Below are 11,805 nucleotides of genomic sequence, written 5' to 3' on the forward strand. Positions count from 1 at the left end.
ACAGCAACAGAAACCCCAACCAAAACACAATCAAATCCACACAGACACCGGCTAAGATGGTTATCACCAAGATAGATGATAACACACATCAGTAAGGATGTGGAGGGGTAGGGGCTATAAAAGACTGCCAAGCACTTTGGAAAACAGTTTGCTAGTTCCTCAGCATTAAAGCTAGAGTTTCCATATGTCCTCACAACGCGTCCCTTAGTTACATTTATATATTACTATATGTAAATATGAACATAAATACTCAAGAGAAATAAAAACACATGCTCATAGCAGCATTTATTATTCATAGGAGGCAAATATTTGAAACAGTTTAAGTGTCTAGGCTAGGAAGTTATTAATGTATAAATTAAAAATGCATATCCTCACAATATGATATTATTCAGCTATAAAAACAAACACTTAAAAGACTGATGCAGTGATGTAAACAGGCCATGAGGACGTGATGCTAAGACAATGAAGCCAGGCACACAGGACCACATACTTAAGATTCCGTTACCATGAAATGACCAGAATAGGGGGAATCTATAATGAGAGAAAATAAGTTTTAGTTGCCTAGGGTTTAGGTAGGTTCGAAAGGAACGTGGGAGCAACCATGTAGACATGAGGTGATAGAAGCCTTCTAAGTGACTGCCCTATTGGCTATGCAATTGCAAATGAATCACAAGTTCCTTGGGAGTGCACATTTTGAAGGATGCTTTCCTTCATATGTTGATTATATAAAAAGCTTTTATTTAAAACAGAATCTCCTAACTCCCTTGTAGGATGAGAGTAAAGAAAAGTGAGGGTGGGCAGTGAGTTCCTAGCCAGCAGCCATATTCCTAGTTCTGTTACTGAAAGGAAGAAGGCGGAACTGGTATCTTATGGGCACCAACTCCCAGACTCTGCACATGTAGTTGGAAGCTGCTCATTTGTTCCCGGCTGCTTAGACCCAAAATAATCACTCAGAAACTATACTATTTGTAATAGTGTTTGGTTAATAGCTTAAGCATATTGCTAGCTAGCTCTTACATCTATAATTAACCCATTTCCATTTTTTTTAAAATATATTTTACCATGAGGCTTGTAGCCTACTGGCAAGGTTCCGACTCTCAGCTTGCGTCTTTCCCCTCTGGTGGCTACATGGCGTCTCGTGCTTCTGCCTTCTTTCTCCCAGCATTCAGTTTAATTTACCCTGCCTATCTCTACTCTGCCCTATCACAGGCCAAGACAGCTTCTTCTTCATTAACCAATAAAAGCAACACATATGCAGAAGGACCTCCCACACCATGCACATAACCCATTGCCAGCATGCTGCAATCCTACACAGCATTGTGGGTACATGGGGGCAGGATTCCCATCAAATGTTTATTCATAGGCTTAGGGAACTATTCTCATAGCCGACCTAGTTCCAGGTGATTATCTATATTCCTGAGATAAAATGTCTTTTTACTCAAAATGGAAAGGTCATGACCTAATCTAGTGAGAGAGTTCCTTTGGGCCATACCCACCATGCTGGTTTAAACAAGGAACATTTTTGGAGCAAATACTTCTTTGACAGAAAATCTGACTCTTGAGTGTCTGAGGGCTTAAACCAGATGTCCTGTGAGTAATGGATCAAGGTGCCCATTTCTGTCATCTCATGCGCCAAGCCTCCTCTGGTCTTAGAGTAGCTCCTTTAGTTTTCTGTACTGTCCCTTGATAATTAGGAGAGTTTCCAGAATAGTAAACATGTCAAGGGTGCTTCCCATTGCGTCAAGCCTGGGGCCTGAGAGACCTCATTCTGAGAGGCCCTGGAAGCCTTTCTTCTCCGTGATGGATCCCGCTGTCACCCATTCTAACTCCCGCTAAGGGAATGTAGTAACTGCCAAGTGAGTGCTTGGAGATTTGCAAACTCACCTCCCATAGAACTGATGAAAATTCCGTTTACAAAAGCAGTGCGGTGGTTCAGGAGGCGTCCTTTGGGAACCTCTGCTTGCCCTTCCACAGACACTGTTCGAAGTGTGTGAGAGTAATTCCAGATACACACCAGAACTGGGAGCGCACCTCAGTGTGAGAGCTCATAGCTCCCCCTGTAGGCTTCTCTGAAGCCCAGGGAACATTAGCAAGCTCGGAGCAGGTGCTCACAGCACAGCACTGGAGGCAAGGACAGTGCACAGCTCAACACACACCCTGTCCCTACCCACTCTCTCTTTTCCGACTTGAGCAAAGCTGAAATGAAGCATCCTGCTGAGCAAGTTCCTTCCAAAATATTAGCTAATGTGGCCAGTAATTGGGCTGCATTTGTTCCTGTTAAAACACAATTTCTAGAAGCAGCTGACTTGAGACTAATGTAAGTGTGATATATCGAGGTCTTCGGCGTTCTTTAGCCCACCTGAAAATGAGATTCTCTGGAATAGGGCAGAACTCAGACCAGTTCAATCAGCCACATTGTGGCGTACATTCCCTACAGCAATACCTCATGCCTGGGTGGGTGCCCCTCCCCACTTCTCATCAATTTTACTCAGTGAACACCAGGACTCCACTCCTCTGGTGTCTATAGAGCACCAGAGGGGCGCATGCTTACCTGATCGTTCCCCTTTGCTCAGGCCTCCCTTCATGTTGGCTCTCTCTAGCATTCTCTCATATCCCGGTAAAGCTATCAGAGCTGGCCTTACCACCGGTGCAGTCTCGTGGGGGGCTGAGAAGGACCCCCAAGCTTACTTAATAAGGTCACACACTTGATTTCACAGTCTGCTGCCTTTCTCCCGAGAGGCATACTTGGTTTTAAACAAAGGCTTCATATTTATTTTGGGACTTCTTACTGCAGCATGGACCCTTCTGATAAGTTGCCTAACCACTCTCAGCTTCATTTTCTTCACTTGTCAAATGTAGAAATAACAATGCTTGTCTCACAGAATGAGTGCGAGAATCACATAAGGCACATATGCAATGATTACATGATTGCATAAGCACACCTGGGCTTACACAATGGCGCTTAGCCAGGATAATGGTTGGCATTCAGTGTTTGCTGTCATTGGCTCAGCAGCTATTCTTATTGGTTGATGTCCTTGTATTGTGTAGTTCTACTGATGAAGGAACTGAGACAAGACGTATTGAATGATGTCTCCAAGGTCACAAAGTTCACAGTAGACGTACTCCTTAGCCACAATCATTCCTTTACAGAAAACAACTCAGGCTCATTACCATGAAGCTCCTTAGATGTCTGTCCTTCTAGAAGTCACCATGTGAGTTCAAGAAGACACACAGAAGCCTGGACACTGCTTCATCTCTGATCAACTCCACCTGGCGACTCCCATAGCAAAAGCTGATCACAGCTCTTCCCTCTGTTGTCCAGACCGCTAAGTTTCCCCCACATGTGAAAGCTCTTCCCTACTTCCAGGGACCCCAATGCTTCCCTCACATTCCCTTCAAGACTTACGTGTGTGCTCCTCAAGAATACTTCCTCTGAACATCACTTCAATTCTAACTGCTGATTTTCCTGTTTGCTTTCCTGCAGGCCTGAAAGATCGCTGATGAGTGAAGACGACATATTTGTTGTTGGAGTATTCACAGAACTTAGGAAAACATATTTTACTCATAATTATGGTTTTACATGACTGGTGAGAATTGGGGGCTTGTCTCAGTTAGGATCTTATTGCTGTGAAGAGGCACCGTGACCATGGCAACTCTTATGAATGAAAACATTTAATGAGGCACTCACAGTTTCAGATATTTCGTCCATTATCATCATGGCGGGGAGCATGGTGGCATGCTGGCAGATGTGAACCTGGTCACATCTTGAACAGAAGGCAGCAGGAAGTCAACTGAGACACTGGCAGTATCTTGAGCATAGGAAACCTCAAAGCCTGTCCACACAGTGACACGCTTCCTCCAACAAGGCCACGCCCACTCCAACAAAACCACACCTCCTAATAGTGCCATGCCCGGACCTTACAGGGACCAAATACATTCAAAGTTCCACTGGGCTCTTTTGCCTCACACAAGGAGAGATGCACTCAGCAGACAGACACAGCTATGAAGGAGGAGGAGGGGCTAAAAGTAGCTCCTAAAAGGCAGGAAGACTGGAATGAGGAGAATGGCCGGCACAGGCGAAAAATTAAGTCATACAGTGGTAATAGCTTGAGCAATGGTGGAGAATGAGTTTGATAAAAATGCCTCTCTAGAGAGCAGCAGCTCAGTTACTGGGCCCGGAGCTCAGGCTTTGATAGAAGCAGGGATTACAAACTGAAATGTTTCTAAAACTGGATTTATCACACAATACCAAAGACACATGGTAATGTAGTCCAATAGGAAGGGGAGGGGCTAAGACATACGTGGGGGGAGGTGGCGAATGCTCCATTTAAATGGAAAGTGGTGGGTGCCACTCCCTGAGAAAGGATCATTCAGTTTTTTTTCCGGATGACATTTAAGTTCATTCATTCAGTGTATGAATGAAGGGTCTTAACTTCCCTCACTTTGTATAACTAAATTTGGGTTTCAAGTTCTTGCGAATGTTGTGTCCAGAGTCTGGACCCTAACAACCACCAAGAGATCAGAGGCGATGCAAAGGCAGAGTCTCTTTACTCACCAGGTAACTCGGGTCCTCCGTCCACCCGACACAGCGGGTGGAGTAGGCGGGACCCAATGCTGAGGTGGTGCAGGGTATTTAGTGGGGGTAGAGTAAGGGGCACATCTGGGGGGGGGAGTCTGCTAGTTACATAGTAGCAGTCTCAGGATTGGTGCATCTCTGGGCTAGGGGAACCTGTCCTGAGCTGATTGGTCAGCTGCTCCTGTGCAAATGTTTCCATACCTGGAGGCCATGGCGGGTGGTGTCAGTTACTGCGTTCCACCATCCTCAGTAGAGCCCGTCCAGAGCCGCCAGGTAACTTCTGATTGGTTCCTTACCATAAGGAGGATTTCTGGTAGTTTCTTTCCGGTAATCAGGGCAAGGTCGGGTAAGGTCAGGGGCTCAGCAAGTCCTGCTGAGTCAGGGCTTACGTCTTGCTGGGTCTTTTCTGTGGTGAGCCAAAGCAAGATGGGGGTGACAGCTGAGGGTCTGCGCCCTCCAAGAATAAAACATGTTTCCTTCGTGACAAAGGGCCACCAGTCAACTACTCCTCTGACAACAAGAGACAGGGGAGAATAAGGCCTGGGTAAGTCCCACAGCATCTCAAAGCAATGACCTAACAAGGACAGTTCCTGTAACCCCCTCCAAACATATCCAGACTTGCTTGAACTTGCCCAGACATGTCCAAAGATGGAAAAAACGAAAACCTCAGCCAATCAAAAGTAACTTCTGCTTGCTTGACCAATCATGTTTGAAGTGACCTGTTTCCGGAGTTCCCCTAGCTGATCTTAACGGGAGCCTGCATGCTCTTCTCATTGTGGTTGAGAACAACTCATTCTGAACAAGTGGTTGACCCACGGGCTGCTTTGTCTGCAGAAGAATGCTCTTTGTTCTTACATGCCATTTGAATCGCAAGTTTAAAACATTTCCATTTTGATGTTTCTGGGCAGGTGCACAAGCCAGGACACAAAATGCTGAAGCAGCACAGCGTGGAGACTTGTCCTCACCCTCGCCACCCACCTCTCCCTGGTAGTAACAGCGTTCACCCATGAAGACAGTTACGCAGCCCTGGGGTAGCCATGAAGTGACGCGCTTATACCGGCTCCAGCGTTTCTGGCTCCAGTGTTTCGGGGCTCCAGCGTTTCTGGCTAACATCCTCTTCCGGTTCCACATTACCTTTGAGACTGAGTTTCTTCAGCCTCCGGTTTTCCTTGTCTCCTCACTTCAAGTTCTGTCTTGAATAATTAACACATACTCGAGGAGAGACTCAAAGCTTCCCAGGCAATCCTCTTTGCTGTATTTTGAGCACCTATCATCATTTTCTGTCACAGAGCAGAAGTTCTGACTTCACAGAAAGTCTAGCTGGTCAGTGATTGCTTTTGGACAGTGTGACTTCACACAGAGCCGCCTCCATGTCAGATCAGTTAGGCTCTCTTTCCTGTTAGCTTGCCTTTGATAGTTTTTGTGTTGTGCATTGAAGTTTCTGACCTGCTCCTCTGAAGTGTGTGAGCTCTGGGTTTAGATTTTTTTTCATATATAGATATCTACTTGTTACAACAATGGTTCTTGAAACTTCTGTATTTTCTCTATTGTATCACTTTAGCTTCTTTATCAAGGATTAAATGTATAGGGTCTAATTACATACTGATCCATTTCTGGGTTCTCTTCTGTCCTAGGAAACTATTTTTCTATGTTTTATTTCACCGATGTTACACTGTCTTGATTAGCATTCCTTTATAGTAAAAAAAAAAAGTCTGTTTGCTGTTTGTTGTTTTTATGAAATAGGGTCTTTCCGTATAGCCCAGGCTGGCCTTAATCATCTCGCCTCTTTAGTGTTGGGAATACAGGTGTGTACCACCACATCCAACTTGAAGATCATTGATTTTTATGAATACAGCGTTCACCTACATGGTCCTCATAAGGATGCCATAGGGAGCGCAGTTAGCAACAGAACAGGGCCAGTGTCAGAACAAAGGACTTCCACAGGGCTCTGACTTCCTGACCACACGCAAAAGGGATTGCTTGGCTCCTGAGAGTGTCATACAGGAAGGAGTCGGAAGACCTGCAGAGACATTGATTTGGGACAAAGGGTACACAAAGCGTGACAATCCAAAGAGAGACTGAACCGTATGGCACCATGTCAAAAGACCAGACAAGTACAGCAATATCCTAAGTGAATACCAGCACTACCTTCTCAATGCTAGAAGCCACAATTTGGGATGTTCATGGAGAAAGGAAATGAAGAACTTAAACCCACTATAAAGACACAGAAAAATATAGTTGCACTTTGATACAGTTGATAATTTGGGTTGAGAAATATTTTTATTTATTTGTCCATTTATGTATTTGTTTGGCTTGTTTTTATGTTTCTTTGAAACAGAATGGCATTATGTAGTTCAGGCTGGCTTTGAATTAAAAAAATTAAATGTATTATTAGTTTATGTATGTGGGCACTTGTATGCCATAGGGCACATGTGGTGGTCAGAGGTAGACTGTGTGGAATGGGTTCTCTCCCGTCACTTTTACTTGGGTCCCAGGGCTTGAACTCAGGTTGCCGAGACTGTTCAGCAAGTGTCTTTACCTGCTGAACCACTGTGGTGGCCAGTAGCTTTGAATTCTTGGTCTTCCTGCCTCTGCCTGGTGAGTTTTACAAACGTGTGATACCACACCAAGTGATAACTTTTGGTTTTACAAACCTTATCATCCATATAATTATGAAGCTGAATTAATAATCACACCTACACTGAAGGAGGGTAATTGTATGCCCCAGTTCAGACTTCAAGAGCACAAAAGGCTGTAGAGTTTTCCCACAGGGCAACAAAGTCTTCATTATTATTTTGATGCTTTCCATATTCTAGCTCTTCTACTCAAGACCCTCCACCTCCATCCCAGGTCTCTTACTGAAAATAATTTGCTCCAATTGTGTTGGGTCATGGCTCATTAGATAACAAAAATTTCTTTCGGCCTCGTGTAGATATTAGACGTCCATACCATCTAAGGTCAAGCTTCAAATGAAAAGAACACGAAGGTGATATGATTATACTATTTCAGAACAGATGGTTGTTTTCAGGAGGGAAATGAGGCATAAAACACCTAACAATGAAAGACAAGGGAGCAATTCTCCATGGCAATCATGACTATAAAATCAACACAGAAACCGGTATAATATCTATAAAGCTCAGGATGACATGAGGACCTGCTGTCCTATCGATATGCTGTCTGGACTTGAAGGATGAAAGACATCACACACACACACACACACACACACACACCAAACTTACTTTTCTAATGTGAAATTAATTATTATTCTAAACCTTTTCTGGGCAGGAGAAACTTAATTTGTGACAGCTGGTGAATCTCCATGGTCAATTTGATTGGACTTAGACTCAATCACATCTGTGGGTGTGTCCTGAAGGGTAGGTATTTCTGGAAGGGTGTAGCTGAGGAGGGATGAGCCGCTGTGCATGTGGGCGGTACCATTGGATGGGTTAGGGTCTTAGACTGAATGAAAAGGACACGTGAAGCTGAGTAGCTCTATTTCCCAGCTGTAGATACAATGTTACCAGCTGCCTACACCCTGCTGTCCTGCGTGCCCTCCTGTGATGACATGGACATCCAAATTGTGACCTAAATACTTTGTTTCTTGAGTTCTTTTCCTGGGGTGTTTCACCACACTGAGGAGTAGAGTAGGTACTGCACTGCCCTCTTTCCACCCCTGTGTCAGTCTAGGATTACATAGTACAGGGACTGGAGGTGGGACATGGGGGCACTTCTACTGAGCTGCACTATCTTCATTGGCATAACAGTCTTCCTCTCCATAGCTCCCGGGACACCAGGCCACACTGCTCTAACTCCAAGTCAGTCCAACTTCCAGTGCTCTTTTGGGCCCGTAGGGCAATTTTGTCACTTCATAAGATTCTGGCAGGACAGAAAACCCGCAGATCCACCCACAACTATTTGTTACTTACTTGGTTCTCTCGAACCCTTTGATTGCTCCTGCAACTCCAGCCCCACCACTCCCAGGTCTACAAGCTTTAGCGGAGTTCCGTCTTCCATGCCATGCCAGAAAAGACCAGATGACATCCCTACAGAGAGGAATCTTATCTCTTTCTGGATTCAAGCCAGCAAAAGTAAAGCCAGGTTTCCTCTATTCTGAAACTCCCAATCTATCTGAGGTTTTTGTTGTTGAACTTTCCCTTGCTGCCTTCCAGGAAGGCAGGAGTGCTGGCCTTTTTCACCAGGGCTCCTTGTTATCAAGTTTCCCAGTTCCTCTGTCTCTCTGGGGATGCTCTGGGAAAGTGGGGTGGACACTTGAGTCTAGAGAAGCAGAGCAGGCCTTCTTCTCTGGTGTCTTGTAAACACACCAGTACCATCACTTGTGGGTTGTTTCTTACTCTTTACTCTTTGGGGGAGCCCATCACCCAGCTTTCAAATAAGAACTTAAGAATGTTCTGACCTTAGCTGGGCTTGTTTCTAGCCAGCTTTTCTTAAATTATCCTATCTTTTGTCTCTGAGCTTTTTCCTTTTCTTACTTCTGTATATCTTACCTACTTTTTTTTGGTGACTTGTGTTTTTTAATTGTTTATATTGAGCTATATATTTTTCTCTGCTCCTCTCCCTTCTTCTCCCCTCCTCTTCTACCTTCTCCCATAATCCCCATGCTCCCAATTTACTCAGGAGATCTTGTCTTTTTCTACTTTCCATGTAGAATAAAACCATGTATGTCTCTCTTAGGGTCCTCTTTGTTTTCTAGGTTCTCTGAGATTGTGAATTGTAGACTGATTTTCTTTGATTTATGTCTAAAAGTCACTTATGAGTGAGTACATATGATTATTGTCTTTCTGGGTCTGGGTTATCTCACTCAATGTGATGTTTTTTAGATCCAACAATTTGCCCACAAATTTCAAGAACTCATTATTTTTTTCTGCTGTGTAGTACTCCATTGTGTAAATGTACCACATTTTCCTTATACATTCTTCAGTAGAGGGGCATTTAGGTTGTTTCCAGATTCCGAATATGACAAAAAAAAACTGCTATGAACATAGTTGAGCACGTGTCCTTGTGGCACGATTGAGCATCCTTTGGATATATACCCAAAAGTGGTATTTCTGGGTCTTGAGGAAGGTTGTTTCCTAATTTTCTAAGAAATAGCCACACTGACATCCAAAGGGGTTGTACCAGTTTGCACTCCCACCAGCAATGCAGAATTGTTCCCTTTACCCTACAACCTCTCCAGCATAAGTTGTCATCAGTGTTTTTGACCTTGGCCATTCTTTTAGGTGTAAGATGGAATCTCAGAGTTGTTTTGATTTGCATTTCTCTGATGGATAAGAATGCTGAGCATTTCCTTAAGCATCTTTCAGCCATTTTAGATTCCTCTGTTGAGAGTTCTCTGTTTTTTGATGATCGATTTCTTAATTTCTTTGAATATTTTAGAGATCAGCCCTCTGTCCGATGTGGGGTTAGTGAAGATCTTTTCCTATTTTGTAGGCTGTCATTTTGTCTTGTTGACCATGTCCTTTGCTTCACAGAAGCTTCTCAGTTTCAGGAGGTCCCATTTATTAATTGTTTCTTTCAGTGTCTGTGCTACTGGAGTTATATTTAGGAAGTGGTCTCTTGTGACAATGTGTTCAAGTGTACTTCCCAGTTTCTCTTTCATGATGTTGAGTGTGGTTGGTTTTATGTTGAGATCTTTGATCCATTTGAACTTGAGTTTTGTGCATGGTGATAGATATGGATCTATTTTCATTATTCTACATGTTGTTATCCAGTTATGCCACCACCATTTATTGAATATGCTTTCTTTTTCCATTCTATATTTTTTGCTTCTTTATCAAACATCAGGTGTTCAAAGGTGTGTGGATTAATATCCAGGTCTTCCATTTGGTTCCATTGGTCCTCCTGTCTGTTTTTATGCAAAAACCAGACTGTTTTCAGTACTGTAGCTCTGTAGTAGAGTTTGAAGTCAGGGATTGTGATGCCTCCAGAAGTTCTTTTATTGTATAGGATTATTTTGGCTATTCTGGGTTTTTTGCTTTTTTTTATACGAAATTGAATATTGTTCTTTCAAGGTCTTTGAAGAACTTTGCTGGGATTTTGATGGGCATTGCATTGAATCTGTAGAATGCTTTTGGTAAGATTGCCATTTTTACTATGTTAATTCTACCTATCAAGAGCATGGGAGATCTTTCTGCTTTCTGGTGTCTTCTTCAATTTTTTTCTTCAAAGATTTAAAGTTTTTGTCATACACTTCCACCTGTTTGGTTAGAGTTACTCCGATATATTTTATGCTATTTGTGTCTATTGTGAAAGGTGATGTTTCTCTAATTTCTTTCTCAAACCATTTATCATCTGTGTACAGCAGGGTTACTTATTTTTTGAGTTGATCTTGAATCCTGCCACATCACTGAAGGTATTTATCACCTGTAGGAGTTCTTTGGTAGAGTTTTTGGAGTCACTGATGTACACAATCATACCATCTGCAAATAACAAAAGTTTGACTTCTTATCATCTGCAAATAATGAAAGTTTGACTTCTTCCTTTCCAATTCAAAACCCTTTGATCTCCTTATGTTGTCTTATTGCTATTGCTAGAACTTCAAGCACTATGTTGAAGAGATATGGTGAGAGTGGACAGCCTTGTCTTGCTCCTGATTTTAGTGGGATGGCTTTGAGTTTCTCTCCATTTAATTTGATATTAGCTGTTGGCTTGCTGTATATTGCTTTTATTATATTTAGATATGATCCTTGTATCCCTAACTTCTCTAAGACCTTTATCATAAAGGGGTATTGAATTATGTCAATTGCTTTTTCAGCATATAATGAAATGATCATATTTTTTTCTTTCAGTTTATTTATATGATGGATTACATTGATAGATTTTTGTATGTTCAACCAGCCCTGCATCTGTGGGATGAAGCTTACTTGATTGTAATGGATAATTTTTTATGTGTTCTTGGATTCGGTTTGCCAGTATTTTATTGAGAATTTTTGCATCGATGTTCATGAGCGAGATTGGTCTGTAATTCTCTTTCTTAGTTGAGTCTTTGTTGGTTTTGGTATCAGGGTAACTGTAGCTTCATAAAAAGAATTTGGCAATAACTCTTCTCTTTCTATTATGTGAAACACATTAAGGAGTATAGGTATCAGCTCTTTTTGGAAGTTCTGGTAAAATTCTGCATTAAAAAATCTGGTCCTGGGCTTTTTTGGTTGGGAGGTTTTTTGTTCTTTTTTTTTTTTAATGACAGCTTCTATTTCCTCACGACTTATAGG

This window comes from Microtus pennsylvanicus, chromosome 15 (genome assembly GCF_037038515.1).
Source record: "Microtus pennsylvanicus isolate mMicPen1 chromosome 15, mMicPen1.hap1, whole genome shotgun sequence".
Classification (NCBI taxonomy): Eukaryota; Metazoa; Chordata; class Mammalia; order Rodentia; family Cricetidae; genus Microtus; species Microtus pennsylvanicus.